General features: G+C 41.9%; 1 protein-coding gene and 1 pseudogene across 5 annotated transcripts in view; one reads left to right on the top strand and one right to left on the bottom strand.

Moving 5' to 3' along the window:
- SGMS1 (sphingomyelin synthase 1) overlaps positions 1-24,316 on the top strand; it is a 213,577-nt gene that overhangs the window by 43,938 nt on the left and 145,323 nt on the right. For 3 of the 5 annotated variants that reach the window (XM_006755843.2, XM_006755846.2, XM_015558823.1), the window contains exon 2: positions 15,454-15,549. The gene's annotated coding sequence lies outside the window, so the exon portion shown is untranslated. Of the gene's footprint in view, positions 1-12,763; positions 12,783-15,453; positions 15,554-24,316 lie in introns of those variants that run through there. The other 2 variants (XM_006755844.2, XM_015558822.1) reach the window with 2 other exon arrangements.
- LOC102758145 lies at positions 7,708-8,563 on the bottom strand (annotated as a pseudogene).

Raw genomic sequence — 24,316 nt, 5'->3', positions numbered from 1 at the left:
GAGCAACCAAACTTTTCCTGAAGCAGAACCAAAAGAAAGAAAAGTATTTGGGCCCCTTCCACGTCATCCAACGAACTAGGGGACACAGCAGCACCTCTTTCTGAGATCGCTGCCTACAGCAACCTCGGAGGAGAAGTCGCTTCGAAAGCACCTTTGGGGATGGTCTCTCTCTGCTCCTCAATGCCAGGAATTTCAGGTGTGCAGTGGCAGGGACCCTGCAGTTCCCTTTCGTGTTACAAAGCCGGTCGGTGGAGGAAAGGGACCGATGTTCTGCATGTGCTTCAGTGAAATACTGCCTTTTCATCCTCAGAGCTAGTCGGGTCCCCTTTTCTTGACTTTATGGATATTGGACACATGCTGCCATTTTCTCCTTAGCACGGCAGCATCCACCAAGGCGGCGTTCATTTTGCTTCTCTTTTTCCTCAGACAGTAACTTGACCAGATTATTTACCAGCTCCAGATAGAAGAGGAAGGTAGTTTCAATAGATTGAACACATCAGTGAAATTAAATGGCCCACATTTCACGTTTGCAAATGAGAAGGTGTTTGTAGCACGCCCCGTTCCCTGGTTCATGGCGTGTTTGGACTGAGCGTCTGTAAACCAGGATGCGGTGTGCAGTGAGCACTCCTGGCATCAGCCTGGGCCCTGCACATACTTTCTGTTTCCCCTGTTTATTCACATCTTCAAAGCCTTTCGCCCTCTGAAACGCCAGGGTGGTATTTCAGTGGACTGTTGCATGGAGGACCTGTTTTGGTTCTCTTGGACTTTGTAGTTAGACCTGACACATTGTCTGTTCTTAGCTTTTCAGAAAAAGCTTTTGATTTAAACTTTCTATTAAGGAAAAAACTGAATGTGAGCAAAAAGTAGACTTAGTTGCAGCTGAAAATCTTCTCTTTGAGAGGGAAACACATGCGGGGGAAGTGAAGAAGGCCCTTAAACCCGCTTTCCTTCCCTGAAGCAAGATAGGGCCATGGTTAATAGAGCACTTAGGTGGGTGGGTGCAGGGTTACCTTGTCTGGAGCTCTGGCTTTCTCTGTTTGGGGTGGGGTTTGTGAGAGCAGGCCCTGGTTCATCAGCTCCGTGCCTCCCTGCGTGACCTGGGCACTAAGGGCACTGCTTCAGTTTCCTTCCCTGTGAAATGAGGACAGTAGAGCCCTTCAGACACTCCTCGCATTCAGTAACGGTCACCTGATGTTGCCGTTATTACTTTCCTACAAGTTATGTCGGCGTGTGTGAGGACAGCAGGCATTGGAGAAGTAAATGCATCAGAACGTACACATCCGAGAGTATTCTCTCCACCTGCCCCCTCTACACGTGAACATTAGTCACACTTCGCTCAGGGCTTCGCTGGAAAGCAGGTCAGTCCCCACAGAAACTCCTTCCCTACAACCAGTGGGATTGTTTTCTGCTTTACTGCAGGTTTGTTTTTCACTCTGAACCGGATGATATTTTTTAACAACTGGATGTATAGCAAGTGTATCTACTCATCTCGGCTTTTAAAGATAACTTGACCGAGGGCCAGCCCAGGCCTGTGGTGTGGACGTGCTGAAGTGCAGCGCCTCCCGTCCCCGCTGTCCTCCTCCCCCACGGTTCCCGGGATGTGAAACGCAGCCGCAGACTGGAGAGTGCCGCAGGCGGGGTTTCCAGCTGAGCATAATGTAATGGAAAAATCTAAGTTTGTCTTGAAATGCTCACTGCTCTGCAGAATGTCAACATTCGGTCTCCAAGATAGTTCGGGTGCTCACGTTATTCCCCTGTGCTGTCTTTTCTGTTAAAAACCATAAAAACTGGGAGATTAGAAAACATTTCTCTTTTGCAATTCTCATTACATTACAGTAACCAAAAACCCTGGTTGCTGAAAGAGAAAAATCAATTAACAGAAAAATTGGGACTTTCTGAAAAGTATATATTGTAACATGTGTAATTTATAGGTAACATGTGACTTTTCATACTTAATAAAATATATGTAACATACATATATAATATATATGTAATATGTAGCTTTATACATTTTAAATATTTCATATATAGCTTTGCTGTTTTCTCACAAACTTTTCTTTATAGCACTTTGCTTTTACTTTAACTCATGTTACTCATAAATTCTCACTGCCTTGACCTCTTTTTTTTAAAAAAAAAATAGACAAATATGCATATTTTCTGCTCTAAGCCCACATTGGTGGTATCATAGAAATCCTATATTTCCCCTTTATTTCAATCTCTAGGTTTCTCATAATCTGTTCTTAAACAGATATCTTAAGAATTAAATGAATGGCAGCACTTCAAAACAGTGATTTGTAAATAAACACATATGCAGGTCAGATCTTTTTGAATTTTTAAAAATAATTTTAAGGAGAATAATAATTTTACTTCTGGCTATTTTTGACACATAGAAGCTGGGGAATTTTGTTTACATACTCTTCTCCCCATACAAGTCTTTGAAGAATGAAAAGTGGAAGTCACAGGGTGGGGTCTAATCTGGTTGCTGGAACTTCAAGCTGTGCCGTGAGAACCTGATGGTAGCGGTGGTGGCCCTGGGAGGATTTTAAGAGAAAGGACCATTTCTGCCCAGGTGATGTCAGGCCAAGGTGTGAGACACGTACTCTTCCACCTCTGGGAGCCAACGCCTTGAGCTTCTCCTATTAATCCCTGTTGGCAAGAAAGAATCAGAAACTCTCTTGAAGTGAAGTAACTGCCAATGTTAGTGCCTTCTTCCTAGGAGATGTGCTTTTTAGCAGAAAAGAAAACATCAGTCTAGGAATCCAAGTCCTTTTCTTAAGTGAATGAGTCCTACAATTTGGGTCTAGTCATGACTTTTGGAGGCTCCACCCTATTTCTCTTGATTGAGCTTAAAACAAGCCTTTCTTTCACAAAACCTCAGATAGTGGGTGGCTTAGCCAGGGGCCAGCATCTTTATTAGTTTCAAGGATCTTGGCCCCATCTCCTGGCCTTGCCTCCAAGTAGGGCAACTCACAACTGCCCTGGGCACTGAGAGTATGACAGATGAGGTAGCAAGCCAAGCTCAGTCTTCTTCTTTCACACAGCCAGGGACTTTCGGGGTTGGGGCTTGGGTGGAGGGAGTGGGGGAGGAGGGCTCGAGATCATGGCAGAATTAATGTAAGAGACTAAATTCCTAAAGAAAGATGAAGTTATGGTGATGTGCCACACTTAAGGCAGTAAAGTGCAAAATGTTTACAAAATTTTCAATAGGAGTTTTTTAGTTCCTTGAGTTAAGTTATGGGAGGTAATAAATTGCAGTAAGTATTTTAATTTAGAAAATCAAAGACTTACACGATAATGCCTCCGCTGGGATAAGTCTTTACGGGTGTAGCAATAACTATGATGAAATTTAACTAGATATAGGAATATTGTTTTTGGTCTTATCATCTCCCCTTCCTGCGATCCCCCAGTTTTCAAATCTTAACCTCTACAGTGCCGGGGAGCGGGAGCCCAATCACGCTCCTCCTGTCTTTCGCCAAAAGTGCCGGGTGTGCTATTGCGCTCCTCCTGCAGTGTCACTATTAGATGCTAGTAGTTCACTCTTTATTGACAGATGGCACCTAAGTGCAGATTACTTATGATGCCGAATGTTTGTAGTTTGTTTTGTTCAAATTCTTTTTTTCTACTAGGATTTTATAATACAATCAGCAAACAATATATGTCAAAGATGAAAACAAATGTAGTAAAGGTTTCCTTAAGCTTTTGAATATCTAACTTCATTTACTTGCACTTCATAATTTTTTTCCTAAACTGCTGTAAAATCAGCAAAAATGCCTTGGCAATTTTAGCATAGTTCCTAGGATATTGGTTGGCACTCAAAGGGTTAAACCTTTCTTAAGGTCTCCAGCCCTGGCTGGTCCAGCTCCTTTAGAGTTTCCACGTGTGTGTATCCTATGCACATTAATCAGAGCTGCACCTTGGTCTGCACTTTCTGTCACCCCCTATATGCTTTGCCAAACCAAGTCACTGTTGATTCTGCTTTTAAAGTGACCTCACATCCACCACTTCTCCCTGTCTCCCTGCCACCCTCCTGGCTTGTCTCTTGGGTGACTGCAGTTGCTCCCTATGTTCATTGTGACTCTTCCGTTCTCTTTATGAAACACAAATCTTGTAACTCACACTCCTTCCGCTCAGAAAAACAAACCAAACAAACCTACACCACCCAGCTCTTCCATAACTTCCCATGATTTTAAATTGAAATCATAATCTCACAACCTCAGAGTCCCTGGTGCCCTTTCCTAGCCCTCCCCATTCCTCCCTCTGTGATTCACCGGCCCTGGTGGCTCGGCTTCTGTTTCTCCGGAAATGGCATTCCCTTCCACTTCCCTCCCTCCTTTCAAAACTTCTGTTGTTTTCCTGTTCTCCCTTAATACTGTTTGGTCAGGTAAAGCCTTAGGTTAGAGACCGCCTTATAGTATCACGTCCATCCCATTGGTAGAACTTACACCTCAGCGGTATATCCCAGCATCTAGCATAGTGTCTGGCATATAGTAGACACTGAATTGTATTTGTCGAGTGAAAGTAGTGTTATTTATAAATATGTTAAGTGCTTCTAATAACTCGGGGAGGTGGCATGTCTAGTGTATGTGTGCACCTGTCTCATGGCAGACTCTGCTGGTCGGTCACCCCTCCCTTCCCCTGGCTGGCTTCTCAGTGTTGCACTTTAGGCAGCTGCTTCTGGCCTGCTGGTCTGTCTGAACCGCCATGTGGCATGAAACCTATTGGCCATTTCTAGTCTAGCAGACAAAGGCATAGCGCTCTGGATGTTTAGGTTCTTGACTTGATCTTTAGACACATCGTGTAAACTCGGTATGCCTTAGTTTGCACACCAGTCTGATGCGAGTAATTAGATGGTAAGATAAGATATTCTTTCTTGAGGATAAAGTAAGAAACATTGAAAAATTAGTAAAGCTTATCCAAATATAAGGTTGTATAGTTACATTTAATGTATTTTGATATAACAAATACTCATCTTGTAATCAGCCACTCTTTTTTGGCGACTAAAATGTAAATTCTTGCCCTAGCTGGTTTGGCTTAGTGGTTAGAGTGGTAGCCTGCAGACTAAAGGGTCTTGGTTTTGATTCCGGTCAAGGGTACATGCCCAGGTTGCAGGCTTGATCCCCATTAGGGGGTTGTGCAGGAGGAAGCCGATCAGTGATGCCCTCTCATCTTTGCTGTTTTTATCTTTCTCCCTCTCCCTTTCTCTCTCTGAAATCAATAAAAATGTATTTTAAAAGAAATAAATAAAATGTAAATTCTTTATACACATAAATCTGAAATTTAATCACAGGCTTACCATATCTTTTTTACAACAGGGACGGTTTTTCTTTCAGAATTAAGTTGATCTCTTGTTTCAGTATGTACTAGATGTTTACTTTTTATTTTGCTGGTGAAGAGTACATTTCAAGGAGATAGAATGTAAAATGTCAAGGAGAGGCTAGTTTTTTGTTTAGTTTACTGTCATTCTGCGGCAGTGTGTCACAGAGTGTACCCCTGGTCACCTGTATCAGAAACACCAGTGGGTGGTTATATTATAGGTTCCCACCCCCACAGCTTACTGAATCTGACTTTTTGAGGCCTGGACATCTGCATTATTAAGTTCCAGAAGTTTGAGAACCTCGCCCATGTAATGCCTGGTATATTGTGCGGTGTTAGTAAGTTCTGAACGGAACCTGTAAAAGATGGCTCACTCGCTGACCTTTTCAGTCTCACCTGAGCATAACAATGACATCAGAAAACAAACATACCACTGCCAACGCTGCCCAATAAAAGGCAAAGCTATTGATTGTGGCTAAGGTTGAAAACAGTCAGTGACCTTATTCAGGCGGAGCACAGAAGATCAACAAGGGGCATTGTTCCCAGAGGCTTAAACACACTGGTCCTCTGGGAACAGTGGCCCTTTGACCACAGCTGCCATGGCAGAAAGGAACCAGGCAAGGTTCTGCTCTCCTCAGTGCCGAGCGAGGGCCCGTCCTGCAGCGGGGGGTGCTTCTGATTTCTCTGTGGCAGCCCAGCAGGACCAGGCCGGCAGTGACCCTCACGTTCACCTTCACCTTCACCTTCACCTTCACCTTCACCCACTATTTTCCTGTCCTCTCTGGATACCTCGGGTACAGGGGAAAATTTGCTCTGAACTGGAAGGCAGAAATAATAACAGCGATTTTAAAGCTGGCATTGCCAAGTGGGTAGGATGTGCTTTACCTACATTAGCTCACACAATCAGCTGAAAGCTGGGGAGAGCCAGGATGTCTATGAGAAAGCATTTCGAGGCAAATCTGAACCCTGGACTGGACTCCTAAGGGAGGTTGCTGGTTTCCATCTCGGTTCATGTCAAGGCTTCTCTGTGCAGTCTGCTTCCTTTTCCTTTATGGCACTTATGGTGAAGCTCTTGCTCTGCTTGGATTCAGCTCCTCAGCCTCACCTTCCTGATGGTACGATGTGGACGAGAATTATGGTCCAGAAAGTAATCCTGAGCTGCTGCGACTGTCCCCCTCAGGACACTCTGATCTTAGCAAATGCTGCTGCACGTTGTTTCATTGACATCTTGGTCCCACCTAGATAAACAGGGAGATAGATGCTAAGTCAAGGAAGTGTTACATCATGAGAGGGGGAAGGGCAGAGAACCCAATGTGTCATCACCGACACTATCCCAGGTGAGCCTCCTCATAAGACTAGTGTCTCACAGAGTATATTCTGAGAAAAGCTGCTGTGTCGCCATCCTTAGCAGAAGGAGGGTTTGAGATTTGGAGGCACTTGTTCTGAGCTTCCAAATTTTCTGGAGTTACTTGGCCAAATTTTCTGGAGTTACTTGGCCTGTGGATTTGAAAGTTACTGTGGGGAGAAAAGAAGGTTTGAACTAAGGATTAGGTAAGGTCAGTGCAGGGTCCTAGGTTATTTGGTGATTTGCCTCAGCCATTCAGTTAGAGATAGTAGAGAAATGACAGATGGATAAAAATTTAAAAACACAGAAGGACAAACAGACCAGATGATTTCAGATCTTGTTTTAAAGGACTCAGAGGCTATGCTAAGCCAGATAGCTTATTGAACTAAGGATGTTCAATAGACTGTAGAATTTGAATGTCTTGACTACCAGATTATAATTAGACTAACAGTAAAGGCAATAGGAACAGACTGGGGAAATTCAGCCACAGGAGGGTGAGAGAATGCAGACTGAAATGATTCAGAGGGCTGTTTTGCCTATAAGGCCTCCTGTGACTGCATGAGAACAATGTGTTGATCCTGTGACTCAGTGAGCCTGTTTCTGGGAGTAATTTCTAAGTAAATGATAAGCTAAATGTGTTCAGAGATTTAACTTTGAGGATGCTTAGTGAGCATTGTTTGAAACTAAATATTGGAAGCAACCCAGATAGGTCCTCCAAAGAGTGATGGATAGATCCACTAGAATTCATCTGTATAATAGAATATTGTGTAACCATGACAAAGATGTTGATGAAAAATATTGACATAGGACAAATGCATATGAAAACTACACAATAATAGAATTTATAAGGTTAATATACTACGCAAAGAAACTGTGTAATGCCGGGGGAAAACCAGGAAAGGCATTATTCAGAATGTTCCCTTCGATTATCTTTTTTTTTTCTTTCTTTAAGTGGTAGAATTTGAAGTACCTGGAATTCTTTATTAGGGCTTTAACACTTATAATGTTTAATGTAAACATATAGAATTATTTATGTAATTAAAGCAAGTAGTTAATTACGTAGAAACGTGATATGATGTATTTAAAGGTGCTTTGTTAACCTTTTATCCAAATATTTCAATATTTGATCATTTTTAAACCCAAATATCCCTGGTAGTTCAAAGGAGCTATTAGTCCCTCATATCATGTGTGTTTTGTTGACTTTTCTGCCCTGATTTTGTTGCCTTTGCCTTTGGACAAGCTGTACTCGACCATGTCCCCCAGTTCCAGGCTATTGGCATCACCAGAGAAGTCACTGTAATGGAAAAAGATTTCCTTATCATGACTGGCTATTTCAGTAAATCCAGAATTATCCTTCAGAGTTGCCACATAACTCAAGAGCCTCTTAGAGTTAGAATTATGACCTAAAAGTCACACGTAGGTTTATCTGCTGTCCAGGCCTCTGTTGGCCACAAATACTAAAGTCATCTTATCCCCTGTTTGAGAAGTAGATCTGTCCACATCCTTGGCTTGAAAAGCAATAGTCAATTTCACCCCACAATCATCATAAGCAATAATACCATCCTCAGCCTCCTTGTCTTTGCCTTTATTTGGGCTAGTGGTTTTAGCATTAGGAAAGCGGCTTCTTTCTTTACGTGCCCAGAAAACGATCTGAATGGGAATGGAATGAGATCATGCCCCAGGGAAGTTTTTTAATCCTCATGCATGATTTCCTTGGGCAGAGAGCCTATCAGAAACCATAGTAAACTCTCCTTCCTCTGCAACATGGAACTGGGTCCCATCCAGAATTTCACTCTAGTGGAAGAACGTACGAGCATCACGATCCACATACTTGATGAAACCAAAACCATCTCTCATGGCAGCAATTACACCCATTTCTCTGGCTCATTAGTGAACTAAAATGGATTTGATTGGAAAATCAGCTTCTTTTTCTATTTCATGACTTTATATCTGTGACTGTTCCTTCCAAGTGCATGTGTCTTACATTGTATGTTGTCTTAAATCTCTCCTGGAGATGAGTAGCACTTAAATAATTTATTAAAATGAACTGCTAGGTATTGTATTATGATTTTAGAAAAACCATTAACTTAGCTTGTATCTTTAAGATTTTGGACAGAATATTAAATATAATTTTAATCAGCTATAAGAAGGCCAGGGATTTTGGAGGAAATACTAGGGCCAAAAACTTTTGATACAGCTTAAACACCTAAGTTGTGTGTGAGTTTAAGCAGCCAATATTAATTTCAGTGTGGTTGATCATTAAGATCTTCTTATCTAACTAGCATACATTAAAGCAATGTGCAGGTTTTCATGGGGATGGGATGATAATTGAGGAGCATGGTGACTAAGTATTATGTAGATGGGCTGTGCTGCTTTTTTGCTTTGAAGGAAATAATGAGAATTAGACAAGGAAACTGCAAAGGCTACTGGGGACAAAAAGGCTCTTTCTCTCAGTGTGGGATTGAAATGTGCAGCAGGGTTAGTTATTCCCTCCTCTGCACCCTCATGCACTTGGTTCTCCTTTGCTGAACGCTCTCATTGTATGGCACTGTAATGATTTCTTGATGTTCTGTGTCTCAATGAAACTATAGTTGGCCCAGCCTTGGTCTTCTTTTTGTCAGCCTCGTCTAGCACAATGCTAGCAGTGAATTTTTTGAATATATGATTTATATTTCTGAAATAGCAAATTAGCAGGCATATTTTAGTCCAGTATTTCAAATATTGGCAAATATTTTGAATAGTGGAAAAGGGTTTGGGAGGCATTTTCGCCCCCAAAGCATATTATGTGTTCATTCAAAAAAAAGTTCTGTAATCTCACATGTCTATAGCTAGTAGGTTCCAAAGAGCAATTTGGTGCTGAGGCCTACTGGAACGGGGTAAGAAATCCTTCCTCAGGCAGGTGTTTATACCTTTTCTCCTCTATATTTCTGTAAAGTGCTGGGTGTGAACACCCACCTTTGTTTATTAAAGGCCTTCAGTACACCTGGCTGTATATTGTGCTGAGGATACAGTAGTGACCAAAAGCTTGGACTCTTGCCTCAGGGATGGAGTTAATTTTCTGAAGTATCAGAAGCAGACTCAAGTCTTAGGAGTTGCACAGTGAACGTTCTTGCTGTCTTCTTCTCGAGGGCACGTAGACAACGCTTTGTTTCCATGTCTCTTGGTGACACATAGAAAACCATAAATCAGAACATATAAGAGTCAAAGATTTGCTATTTGGGATAAGAATGCTCTGCTGCAAGCAAAATTAGAAAAGGATATTTTGATTTACATTTTCCTTCTCTATCTACTCTCGCCCCAAACACATATTTTGTTTCTTCATAACACATTGATGTTACTTCATTTTCACCAGTGTACCAGCTCTAGAACCCAATTTTTTGTGGAAATTGAGTCACTTTTGAATAACTATAGTGATTTGTAGATTACTCCTCTCTGACAGTGTTCCCGAGGGACATTATGAGTAAACCGGACGATAGGAGATTTATACCAGCAGGTCACTTCGATGGGTGGGCATATTGGGACCTTTCAGTGACTGGGGGTTCTTTAAAACACATCTTGGGGGTGAGAGATGGATTTCATTGAACGTTGCTCAGTGAAATTCTGACTGTGCCAAGGCCATGCTTGTGGAGTGGCTGTGCGACCCTGAGATTATGGCCCTGCCGGCCTCACTGGTGAGTCTTTCCTTTTTAAGCAACAATCTCTGCTGCTTATTGTAATGCCACATGGAGTCCATCACTTAACCCCAAGTCTCAGAATCCTCATCTGTAAAACTGGGATCCTTTGATGAACCTCCGAGTGGTTTTGAAGATTGAATAACATCCGTGAAGTGCTTGTTACAGGGCTAAGAACAGAGTAGGCTCTCAGTGCATAACAGCTATTTTTATCCCTTATAATGGACTAGAGGTCCAGTGCACAAAATCATGCATGCATAGCTCGCCACTGCTTGCTGCCGCTCTCCGCCCCACCTGCTGCCCCATCTGCCCGCCCGCCATGAGCTGCCCTGCCCGCTGCCGTGAGCCACTGCTTGCAGGCCGGAGGGGAGGGACTGAGAGGTGGTCAATCACCTCATGGTGACTGATCAAATGGTCATTCTGATCATTATGCTTATGGTCCCTGGCCTTTTAATATATAGGATGTGCATCTTTGTTATATTCTCTTCTGAAGAATTCTGACGAATCTTTCACATCTTACTTTTTTTTTACCCTTTTAGTGTTGCCATGAGGTCACCACTTGTTTTTGCTCCGGGCCTTTACCTGGAAACACTAGTTGTATTATAATTTTTCCATTAAATGTGTTTGGTGCTATTTATGGAAAGGCTGTAAGCGCTTTGATCCTCCGTTCCCCAGCTCTGTGACACTGGGAAACTGCTGAGCCTCTCTGCCCATTTGTCATCTGTAGATTGGGCGGAAAACAGCACCTCCTGTACAGAGTTTGTATTTGCAGTCACTGAGATAATACATATTAAGTACACTTAGAATAATCGACAAGTGATTATTATAAAGGTGAGCATAGGTACTGTGAGAATACGAAGGCTGGACACTAACCCAGCTTTGAGTGGTGATCATGAACTACTCCCCGGAGGGTGTCAAGCCTCAGTGAGTTAGTCGAGAAGAAAGGGCAGAAAGGGTGTTCCTTGAAGGCAAATGTCTACAAGGATTTTACTAGTGATGGGGCAGAAACTGCTGGGAGATGAAGTAGAGAGGTCAGCAGGGAGCAGATGTGGAGGGCTTGTTTTTCAAGCCAAGAGGCTCTGATTGTATTCCTGGGAAATGAGGAACCACGGAGGAACTTGTACAGTTGGTCTGACATGAGGAATCAGAGTTCAACAGCATCCACATGGAGACACTGAGTCCTGTGGGAAGACGATCCAAGAGACCCTTTAGCATAGGGACAGTGAGGAGGGCCAAGGGACAAACATAGACTCTGTTTGCATCAGCTGCTCGCCTTTCAGTTCTAGGGGACTTGAAGTAAAACCAAAGAAAGGTATAACTTGCCATGCTTTGGTTCCCTTTGAGAAAATGGATGAGGTGGCTGCAATGTGAATTTTAAAAAAATATATAGTTTTATTGATTTCAGAGAGGAAGGGAGAGGGAGCGAGAGAGAAACATCAATGATGAGAGAGAATCATTGATCGGCTGCCTCCTGCACACCCCCTACTGGGGATGGAGCACACAACCTGGGGATGTCCCTTGACTGGAATCAAACTGGGGGCTCTTCAGTCTGCAGGCTGACACTCTATCCACTGAGCCAAACCAGCTTGGGCCATTTCTGTTATGGAGAAAATCTGCTCAGGAAGTAGAAGGTGGTGGCCCCACATTTCTGCCTGGCACACTGTTTGGGACGCTGCTTGTGTGTGCGCACTAGGGGCGCAAGTCTGCTGGCTTGTGCAGGGTAAGAACCACTATTCTCCATTTTCCTGTAATTGCAAAATTATCTTTTCTTACAGTGTGTTCTTGTTAGCCAATTTTCTCTTGATTAACTTTGTGTCTGGGATTGCCAGTTATCTTTTTGACTATTTTTTTTCTAATTATTTTCTCACTGTGGTTAGAAGTAGAAATGGAAATACATCAGGAAATGATTTATATGAAAAGCAATCTTCTCCCCACCCCTAAGTACATGCACATAAACAAGAAAAATGAAGACTAGCAACTAACTTTCATTTCTTTGGATAGACTATTGTGTTTTGTTATGCCATTTGGAGAAGAGTAATAGAAGTAAATGTAAATGTATGTTGGGGTGATAGACAGCTGGCTATCCGAAGTGAGGATCAGCTTTGTGGAAGGAATAGAGACATTTTCTTGTCATTTTGTTTGGAATTGCCTGGTGGCTAGAGAGTGTTTCTCTTGCCACAGCGCTGCAATAAAAGTAAACACATACTTTTCTAAGACACAGATAGAGAGTGCTTTGAAATGTTTAAATAAAGAACATTTACAATATGCTCACAGTGTTTGATTCTTAACCCCTCCAATAGAGCAGCCCCACAGTCCTCAAGCATCACTAGTGTTGAAGGCAGAGAGGAGGCGGGGAATCTGGTGCTGGACTTGCCCTCCTGTGGGAAACTAGAAAACAGAACACCATATGGGGCAGCCAGGACTATGATCCTTGAGAGAAGAGAATCAGTGAGGTGAGCCCTCATCTGCCTGCTGTTCTGCTGGAGCCTTTGTCCTGGGAGGGGAGTCCTAGGAGCATGGTGGTCTCATGGAGTCCAGGGCTACCCAAGAGGCTGGAATCTGTATGGCAGGGCCCTGGGGAGCCCAGAAGCTGGAATGTGTACATATATTAGGTGAGACCCCAGAGAGCAGCTGCTACCAGGTTTGGAAGAGAATGGCCATACCAGAGGTCATGTAGTACTGAGACAAATGGGGAGTTCTGGCCTTTTGAGGTGGAGAGACTGCACTGAGCACCTTAGCCATTCTACTGAGACACTAGAAAGACCACATCTTGTTATCTTTTTGACTATCTTAGAGTAGGGCCATACCTTAGAGTAGGGCCATTTGCTAGAACCACTGACATAGCTGAAATAGACATAGTGTCTTAACCAGGTATAAAACCAAGCCTGACAGGATTAAGAGGATCTGCCAGTAATTTAATTGCCATAGGAATCAAACAGAATACCTTCTAATTGTCTACCTTATAATGGGAAAGAAACCTACAAAAAGCAGAAAAATGTGACTCATATTTAAAATGAAAAGCAGTCAGTACAAACAGACAATGCCTTTAAAACTGTGTTATGTTAGATCTTGATCTCTAATAGCATCGGGCCTTTTGGGAGAAATGACTTCATCTAGAGAAGAGATGGGATAGGTACAAGATGACCCCAGAACTTGTTTTTTGGTAATGTCAGCAAGTAAGGATATAAAAGTAAGAAAAAAATGATGGGGCGTGTCACAAAGATAAAGGGGCTCCCACTGGCTAAATCTGAGACAGTTTGAGCACCAGAGTAATTAAGTCAGTGATAAATTATAAACTATCGAAAAAGTAGGACTTCACGCATCTATATTGACCATAAGTAGATAAATAGACTAATAATGTACAACACTGAGTAATGACTGACAATGTGGAGGGAATGCTGGCATTGGAGCAATCAGCATGTTGTGGCCATTGCAATCCAGTTTAGATCAGGCAAGGATCACCAATGAATGCTCAATCTAGAGGGAAATTTTGCCAGGGGACAGGTATTTTCATGGTCTTAAAGTACCTCCTCACAGATAACTTATTAGTTGCAAGGGAAAACTTAGCAATTTTCCATTGAAGAAATTAGACAAAACCTTGCCAGAATGATCAAAATTAACCTCGCCAAGGAGGCTCCTGGACTGTATATGCTTTCAGATATGATACCCGGAGAGGAAACCGTTGCCTCCGTAGTTTTGGCTGATAATGCATGACCTGAATCGAGTCATGAGGAAATGTCAGACAAGTCAAAAGGAAATGTTTTATTCATATAAATAAGGGGGAGGGCTGTACTTTTCTAAAGTGTCAGTGTAAAAAAAGACAAAGGGAAGCTGTGTGCTTCAGATTAATGGCAATTAGTACCAGACCTGACCCTGAACTGGATCCTCATTTGGAGGAAAAGATGCTCCAGTGTGCGTTTGGTTAATTGAAAATGGTGGTAGATGAAAGCATTATATCAATTTTAAATCTAACATAGATAACATTATGGCTATTTACATATTCTGCTATGTATAAGAAATAAATTCACAAGTATTTAGATGTAAAAAAGCCCTGATGATTATCTCCACGTGGCTCAGAAAGAAAATGTTGAGTGATGTGTCTGTAGACAAAGAGTGAATTACTAATTATAAAGGTTATACTTAATAATTCTTTGAACTAGTTCTTTGAACTAGTATTATTCTACAAGTTTGAAATTATTTCCAAGTTAAGGAAACACCCAGCAATATAACAATGGCTTAACGAGAAAAGGAGAGTATGTGAAAAAGATACATGCGTTTCTTAACTACCTATGTGTGGATTTTCTACCTTTTGGTTATCTCTGGTAAATGAACATTTAATCCTATCACACAACATCTGTGCCATTCAGCAGGCAAAGCCATTTCTATATCTATTGGCTAAGAAAGTAAATCTACTGCAAGAAGAAATAACAAGCTTGCTTTCCAAGTTGAAACCATTATCTCATTTCGTGCCATAGAAGAATTTAGAATGAGGAATCATAGAGGTGGTTCTAATCCCTCCTTTGATACTTGCCGGCTGAATGGTCATGGGAAAGTTCTGTAACTTTGGGAAGTTCAGCTGCTGCATTTTTATTTATTTATTTTTAATGATGAAAAAAGGTGGTTTTTTTTATTGCTTTCAGAGAGAGGAAGGGAGAAGGAGAGAGAGATAGAAACATCAATGATGAGAGAGAATCATTGATTGAGTGACCCCTACTAGGGATCAAGCCCACAAACTGGGCATGTGCCCTGATCTGGAATTGAACTGTGTTATGACCCCCTGTTTCATTGGTCAATGCTCAACCACTGGAGTCACACTGGCCAGGCCAGCTGCCGTATTTTTAAATAATACTTGCCTATTTTCAAGATCTTATGGCTCAATGAGAAAATGCATGTGAGAGCTCTTTGTAAATAATAATGGTTTCCTGTAAAAACATTAAATTACTACTAATAGTTGTGGCTAAAGATTAACAATGGCTTAGACTGAGGTAGAGATTTTTTTTTAACTCCAGGGGCTCTTTTTTCTTGTAAATGTCAAGATTAATTCTAGAAGAGAGACTTTCCCCAGTAGACCCTTTGGTTCCTTCCGGTTGCCCTCTTTCTTATATCTTGTCTTTCTTGTTCCAGGCAAAGCTTCCGTGACTGCAGGAGTTCGGGATTCTCTGAATTTCAAGAATAGTGAAGTGGGAGCATAGCAGATGGTGTATGAAAGCCAGCATGCATGTAAGTCAAATTCATTGTTCTGCCCATGCCCAGACATCTCACAGATCTGAAGTGCCTCAAATAGCTCCTGCTTTGCGCTGAGATTGTGTGTGAGGCTCTGATGGATGGAGGGATCTTCCAAGTCTTTGAGATGCCCAGGTCAAAATCAGCCAAGGTTTTGGAGGAGAAAGGGCTGAAGAAGCTAGCTTCCTCATAGGAGGAGGAAGACAACATAAGCCAGGGAGATAGAAATTCATAAAACAAAGGGCACAGGAAATAATGTCTGCCCCAGTCACAGAAATGACTGAAAAGGTGCTGCTGGATCTGAAGCCACATAGACCACCTTTAAAAGTTTAACATTTAAACTTGACATTTAAAAGGAGAAAGGCTGCCTGAATTAAAGAAAATCTCTGCCTTAGAGTAAGCCATTTTTCATCTTTAACCAAAACTATTACTAATAATTTAATTTTATAGAAGAAATGATCAGGGAAGGTTCTAGGAGACCTGGGAGAGGCATTTGGGGCCAGGCCTTTTCCTTTAACCTGGAGTTACTCCTTATCCTGGAAGATGACACTTCCCAGGTCTGCCCTTTCCTGTGGAGTTGATAGTCTTGGCCGGTGCTGCCAGCGCCAGTCTGAGATGAGATGAAGAGCTTGCTCTGAACATAGGCCAGTAAACGGCTTCCTTCATTGAGAAAGTCCTGTGCCCAAAGCAAAACTCGACTGAACTAGCCAGGATTCTGAGTGTTGGTAGTTAGTTTCCATTCTGGCACACGATTACTATGTTTATATCCGAACAATATATTGATGCTTTTTGTCCATTTTTAAGCTTGATAATAGTGATTATGTGAAGTACTCTGCAACTAGCATTTTTCACTCAGTTATGTTGTTAAAATTCACCTGTTGCATACAATGGTAGTAAATTAAATTTTAATGTTAAATAAAGTTCTGTTGTGAAAATCTATTACACTTTATCTGTTGCGCCACTTCCTTCCAACTTCTGATATTCTTTTGGCAGTCTAGCGGATATAAAATAGCATATTATTGTGGCCTTAATTTGCATTTTCCTGATTAATACTGTCATTGAGCATCTTTCTTTTTAGTATCTTTGGAAAACAGACTTAATGACTTTAAAGTAGAGAAATTTTACAGTCTTATATGGCTAGTGCAGTGTTGTTTGTTTTATTTTTTTTGGAAACAAAGTCTAACCTCTCTTTTAACCCTGTGTGTTTTTTTTTTATTGTTAATTTTTTCATTTGGATTAAAGTTTTTGTTGATTTGTGTTCTCATTCAATTTTTTTTCTTTTTGGTCTGCTGGTTTGGAAAGTATGCATTCTATTTCTTGTTCTTCTAATGATTGCCCTGAAAGTGTACACTTAACAGTTTTGAAGTCAATCAGCAGTTAAGGTATTTTAATCCTCGTCTAGAATAATATACAACTCAAAGGACACCTAATGAGGACTGTCTTCTCTCTGTGTGTGTTCTTCTCAGTGTTTCGGTTCTGTTGTATGTTTCACCGTACAAATTAGACAGCAATTGTTTAGAGGCGGTAACTGTTGAACTTGATGTGTTTATGATTTCTTTCCGCCGGCATGATCTCACTATAATAGGAGGGCCTCGGTCTTAACAATAAAAACCTTTCTTGGAATCAACCCAGGACCACTTTCATTCCCTTTGGGAATCCTGCTTTCAAGTTGGGCTTTCCCCACGTGGCTGAGAGCTGAAGGCAAGATGCCTGTCCCATTGCCGGCACTCAGAGTCGCCTCGCCTCCGGGGCAACTCCTGCTTTCTTCTGCGCTCAGGTTTCAGTGCTCTGTTCTTGCCACATCCTCCTGGGGGTTGTTTCTTTACCTGGAGCCTCACCAACGCATTGAGAAGTACTTTTTAAAAATAATTTATTCAGAATTATAGTATAGCAGAAAGGCCCTACAGATATCTTGTTCACCACAGTTCCTAAATTGGCAGTGCCCAAGTGATATTTTAAAATCAGGTTTTTTTTCTGTACATGTTCTTTATAAATTTTCTTAAACCTTTTAAGTTTTACTTCAAAAATTATTTTACCTGCAGATGGGAAAATATTCAAGTAGTGATTTCTTTGAAAGCTAGCTTAACCACATCTGTACTCATATCTCATATTATATCCTTACACTTTTGCCTGTTTTCTTTTTTTTCTTCTAGTTAATCTATTGAATATTACTTCCTTGGAAATTGGAATCACTACTTTTGGGATAACTCGTAAGGAGAGAGGTCCTACTCAGCACCCCTTTAGTTATGCCTCCCAATCTATTTTCTTTTAAAGTGTCATCTATATTCCTATCCAGAATACTGCACATAAAGGTTCCGCTGTGGATGTATGCCCGCAGATGCTTTTCCTTCTCACACGGAGTGCAGAAAATTGCCATTTGCTGTTGTGAATTAGAGGCATCATCTGTCACTCCACGTCCTTACATTCTGCATCCCCTTAGGAGGTGTAGAAAGCAGCATAACGCTTTTGGTCTATAAAGTGTTAGATTGACTTTGGCACATGAAAAATTCGTTATTTCAAAATGGATGTAAGGCGAGCGGCCTGATTTCATCGTTCACGCATTCTGCAGGAGACGAGCGTGCCCTGCCTTTGCAGAGGCTCACAGCGCTGACAGCCGGTGTGTGTGTGGATTAGATTTTGTGAGAAAGTGGTGTGGCAGTGATGTTTCCAATCGGCAAAGCCTTCCCGCTTTGTAGGCCACAGGTAGCACTCCGTAATGCTAGTGTAATCACAGAAAAGGCAGCACTGAAATGTCCCTAGGAAGTGCTGGGCTATGTGGCTAGAGATTCTCTGAGGGACTCATGTCATTGACCCCGCACTTTCATTTGGAAGATGTCAATATCACGGAACTCTGTGGCTTTTTCTCCCTGGGGAAGCACATCCTAACAGAGGTTACTGACTCCTCATCACCTGGGTTAGGGCTGGCTGTTAGTTCAGGCGCTACTGCTGCTTTTTCGTTTGGTTAGTTGATCAGTCGGAAGCTTCACCCCAGAGAGTTAAGTAGACCTCGAGCAGCTCACCAGGGAAGGCCAGAGCTTCCAGAAGAGTTCCTGCCCAGCCTCTGGGCTGGGGAGCCATCACTCGCGAGTGGTCCCTGCTTGGGTGCAGGGAAGGGAATTTAATGGTCATTGCTCCCAGTTCGCTTTGCCTGGGTCGGCCAGTCATGTGGGAGAGCAATGCCTGGCCATGTGAGCCTCCCATTCCTCGTCTTTTACTAGAAATATGTGTCCCTTTGAAAGTTATGATTTGAATCATTAGCTCATTTTGAACTCTGGTCACATCTAAACGATGCAGAGACAGCCCAAGAATACAGACAGCCTTTCAGATGGACTTCCCAGTTGGGGTGTTAAAAACTGGGACTTGACAGTCATTGTCAACACGAGTGAGTACCCATGAATCAGCGTTTGGTCACTGGCCCCATCCTGTGCCTCAGGGCAGTGCTTCGCTGCACATGCTCCCCGTATCTCATGGACTTTGGTCCTATCCGTGCTCCTCTGGACTGAGATCCTTTGCTCATCTCTGACGTGACACTGGAACACTTGGTCATTCATAACATTTTCACTCTTTCTCACACGAGGTTTGAACTTGTATATTCCTAAATAAGGGTTTGAAAAGTAATATTGCTTTAAACACCTTCTTCTCCATCCTGTCCTCCTTTCTGTGTATCCAATTTACCTCGGCATGCTTGTTTTGCACCCTTTATTTGATGCCTGCAAAATGCCCACAATAATTTGTTTTTTTGCCGTTGCCTTAGTTAGGGTGGTTGGGGCTTGGCAGCAAAGCATTGATGGAGCCATATTAGGTTCACCAGTAGCCAGATGACATGGCTTCAAGTTGAAGTTCTATTCACAGCCTGTGTGACTTTGGCTAATAACTTAGCTTCTCTGAGTTTCCCCTTCTGATAACTAATAACTAACTACCGTAATCTGTTCACATGGTAGAGCAGTGGTTCTCTGAAAAATTGTTGAGGACCCTAAAGAGCTTTGCTTAAGTGGGTTATATATAGCATTTTGTGGTAGACAGAAAAACGGCCCCCCAGCTCCCCAAACTTGTGAATGTTACTCTCCATGGCAAAAGGAACTGCACGTGGTTAAACCAAGGTCTCGGGATGTGGAGTTATCCTGGGTTACCAGGTGGGCTCAGTGCAATCCAAGGGTCCCAATAAGAGGGTGCAGGGGCGTTAGAGTCAGAGTGGGAATTTCAAGGATGGAAGCAGAGGTTGAAGTGATGCCACTGATGGAAGGGAGACCTCGAGACACGGAGAACCGGCAGCCTATAGAAGCTGGAAAAGGCAAGGGGCATATTCTCCCCTCGCTCCAGGAGGACCTCAGTCCTGCCAACACCTTCCTCTTAGCCGATAAGATCCATTTTCAGTCTTCTGACCTCCAGAACTGTAAGATGATTCATGTTATTTTAAGCCACCATGTCTGTAGGAGTAGGAAAGTCATGCAGATATTTTCTGTGTTAGAAATTAAAAGTAAGAGATATAAAAAGTATTACTTTTGCCCTGGCTGGGTGGCTCAGTTGGTTGGAGTGTTATCCCACGTGAGCGCACACGTACACGCATATGCATGCATACACACACATACACACACAAATTTGGGCTCAGTTCCCGATCAGGGAGCATGCCTAGGTTGCAGGTTCAATTGCCAGCCAGGGCACAAACGGGAGGCCGAGATTGATGTTTTTCTGCCTCTGCCTCTCCCTCTCCCTCTCCCTCTCCCTCTCCCTCTCTAAAATACAGAAAAGCATATCCTTGGGTGAGGATTTAAAATATATGTAAAAATATTAATTTACTATCTATAATAATAAAGAATAATATGCTAATTAGACCAGATGTCCTTCCGGACGAGGGAAGCGTCCGGGGCCCAGCCCGGGTCCTGGGTGCCAGAGGGAAGCCGGTGCCGGCAGCTGGGGGAACGAAGGCCTACTCTTGCACGCATTTCGTGCATCGGGCCTCTAGTAAAAACATTAAAAAAGAATATCGGGGGCTAGAAAAGACTTGAGATCTTTCCCAGCTGTTAGTGAGAAGTCTACCGCTGCTTTGCATTTTGTAAATCTCTTTATTGTCTGGCTTAGCGGAAACTAGTGGAGTCTCATCCGCTTTTGCATTCTAGTTGTTGTGGCCTCATGTGTCGTGTAGCCTCTGAAAAACTCCCCTGTATACTCAACGAGAGAATGAACATCAAAAGGCAAACACCATCTTAGTATTATTATGAAAATTGTTCTGGCTTCATGAACTCTACCTAAAAGGGTGTCAGGGATTCCCAGAAACCCCCAGACCCACTTAGAGAACTTCTGGGCTAGAACAGAGCCACATGGCCACACCCGACTGCAAAAGAGTCTGAGAATTGCAGTTCTTATTCTGCATGCTAGTTCTGTTATTAAGGAAGAAAGGGAGAATTGGTATTTTAGTACAATTAGCAATCTCAAATGCTTACTGTATCAAAGTTAGATTCCCACAGTAAGTCGGTGATCACTAAAATGTTCTCTTAACCTGTTCTTATTTTAGCTTGGAAAAATGGGCATTTTGCTTAGACCGCTTCATTTAGAAATACTTATGACAGAACACAATGGCCTGTAGGCAGAGGCATAATTGCAGTGAATTGCAATTTTGCATTTGTAGTTAAATTATATAAAATATCTTTTGCTTAGTGCTCATAGGCAGCTTTTGATCTCTTGTTTGGGTCTTTTGAACCTAACATGTGTTTCCTTTCCTTGGGTAGGAGGACAGTCAGAGTTGAAATGAGATTTCAGACTCAGTTTTGATTCACAGTTATTTTTCATGGGTTTAAAAATACAAGGGGTGTGACGTTTCCTCTGGGCCCTTTTGTAAATAGTGCTATGGCTCTCTGGAAGCATTCTCTCACTGAAGAATAATCCAGTCCAGTTTCTGATGGGAATATTTGTGCTAAATATCTTAAATGAAAAATGTATATAAATGCAATAAAAATAGTTCGTGCTTAAGTGGCTTAATTTTGAGGTTTGTGTAAAGTTTGATATTGATCTGATAAATTTAGGGCTATGTGTTTAAGGTCTTTTTAGTGCCATCCTTATCTTTAAGTTAATTACTGTAATACGTTTTGGGTGAGTGAGTTCTTGTGAGATATTTTAACATCCTCTATCTGGTCTCGAATTATTTCAACCTCTTGAGTGGGAGAAGCCTTTGTGTCTTTCCCAGCTAAGTCCATTTCCTAACTGAACTGACTGGGAAGGGGAGTTTTGATTTGGGATGGAGGGTGGAGTGGAAGCAAAGAAGATGCTTTTTGAGCCTTGAGTACTGGTAGTGGGGGAAATGTACGTATTTGGGAGTTTTACTGAGTGAGTATTTTGGGAGCCAGATGATTGTATCAGAGTCTGGTGACCCTTATGAACTGGAGGCAAAAAGACAAGAGTACATGTAAAAACCAGTGAAATCTGAACAAGGTCTGTAGTAATGTAGAGTTTTGAGAATTGTTTGTAGTTATGTAAGATAAAGGGGGTCCTGGGGGAAGGATACACAGGAGCTCTCTACTATTTTCACAACTTCTTTGTGAGTCTCAAATTATTTCAAAATCAAAAGTTAAAAAAGCCTTGGCCAGTGGGCTTAGTGTTAGAACATCAGCCCATGCACTGAAGGGTCTTGGGTTCGATTCCCAGTCAAGGGCACATACCTGGATTGTGGGTTTGCTCCCAGCCCCTGGCCAGGGAACATGTGGGAAGCGACCACTCGATGTCTTTCTCTCTAGCCGCTGACCCTCCCCCACCCCCGTGAGGATTACCAACAACAAAATAGTTAAAACAACAACAACACAAAACACAATGAGATACAACCGTGTGTGTGTGTGTGTGTGTGTGTGTGTGTGTGTGTGTAAAGATGGCTAAAAAACAGGCAAATGAAACAAAAATGGTTAATACCAAGTCCTGGCAAAGATATAGAGCAACTAGAACTCTCTTGCATTGCTAGTATAGCCACTCTGGAAAATAGGTAGTTTCTTACAAAGTTAAACATTATACGTACCATACAAGCCAGGAATTTTCCAACTAGGTATTTACCCAAGAGATATGAAAACCTCTGTTCACACAAAAACCTGTAGGCTAATATTTCTAACAGCTTTAATCATAACAGCTTTAATTATAACTGGGAAAAACACAAATGTCCTTCAGCAAGTGAATGGCTAAATAAGCTAATATATCTATCACTGGAATATATTCAGCAATAGTAAAGGGCAACCACAACTATTTGGATGAGTCCCAAATGAATGCATTATATCATATAAAAGAAGCCAAACTCAAAAAAGGATGTCCTCTGTGACTCAGCCTTACTGTATGTAGTTCCATTTGTGTGACAGTCTAGCAAAGGCTACAGTGTCCGGTCAGGAGGCAGATCGGTGGTTGGCTGGGGTTGGGGAGAGGATCGGCTTACAGTGGCACAAGGAATTTTGGATTGAACAAAATGTTTTTATCGTGATTGTGGAGTTGATTACATGACTGTATGTTTTGGTCAAAACTCATAGAACTGTATATTAAAATGAATGGGTTGCGCCGAAACCGGTTTGGCTCAGTGGATAGAGCGTCGGCCTGCGGACTGAAAGGTCCCAGGTTCGATTCCGGTCAAGGGCATGTCCCTTGGTTGCTGGCACATCCCCAGTGGGAGATGTGCAGGAGGCAGCTGATCGATGTTTCTCTCTCATCGATGTTTCTAATTCTCTATCTCTCTCCCTTCCTCTCTGTAAAAAGTCAATAAAATATATTTTAAAAAAAAGAATGGGTTGCCACATGTAAATTATACACCCAAAATCTGACTTTAACATGAAAACAATACCAACACACACACACACATACACACACACACAAAGAATAATGGGCTTTGGCTTAAACACCCATGAAGAATTCAGTGTCTGCCACTATCCTATGATTGGCTAAGGATTTGTGAGGTCATTGGTTATACATGATGTCTCATTCAGACATGAGTGTAGCCTCTTCAGTACTTTGGTCTCTAATGAGCAATGGAAATAACTAGTATCATCGAGCTGGGTGCTCTAACATTTGTGAAAGAAAATGTTGCTGGGAGATTAAAACAAAAGCTTCTGGCTCTCACTTGTGGATATATGAACATTTAATCAAATATCACTCTATCTCCTCTCCTGGCTCCTTTGTCATTAAATAAGCCATTCATAGAAAAGACTTGAGTTGTTGTATAGTTTTAAATCTCAGCTGTAACAACTGTACTGTCGTTAATGGATTATAAAATGTCTATTTTCCTAGCAACACAATTGATTTGGTAGGAGGGAGGGATAATTTCAGCACTACAGCAGGTAGTCTAATTTAAATGTAGCTCACACATGCTTATCGCAGGAATGGGAAGATTCATACTGGAAATTTAAAGTTCTAGAGCTCTGAAGCAGTGTTTCTTGATAATCAAAACTCTTTATGAAATTTGATTTTCAAAGAAGATTTAAACTCTGAACTCTTGGCTATGATTTGTAGGGTTGAAGGGTATAACTTCTACTTTTATGAGACAGATATCTGAATAATGCATATGAGATAACTAACAACAGTCTTTTCCCAACAGAAATCTCCTCGTTAATTTAAAACTGGGATTTATTAAATTGGTTTGGATTTAATGCTATCCAGTAGTCATTTCAGTTGAGCAAACACTTAGTAATTATTAACCACATGTCATGCCTATTATGAGGTGTTGGGTTTGCAGAGGCAAATGAGCCTCAAGCCCTGTTTTCAAGTAGTCCACCATCAAGCAGGTGGACCAAGCTATGTGCTGCTC

The sequence above is a fragment of the Myotis davidii genome, unplaced genomic scaffold (assembly GCF_000327345.1).
Source record: "Myotis davidii unplaced genomic scaffold, ASM32734v1 scaffold933, whole genome shotgun sequence".
NCBI classification, from domain to species: domain Eukaryota; kingdom Metazoa; phylum Chordata; class Mammalia; order Chiroptera; family Vespertilionidae; genus Myotis; species Myotis davidii.
This window is presented reverse-complemented; position numbering and strand designations above follow the sequence as displayed.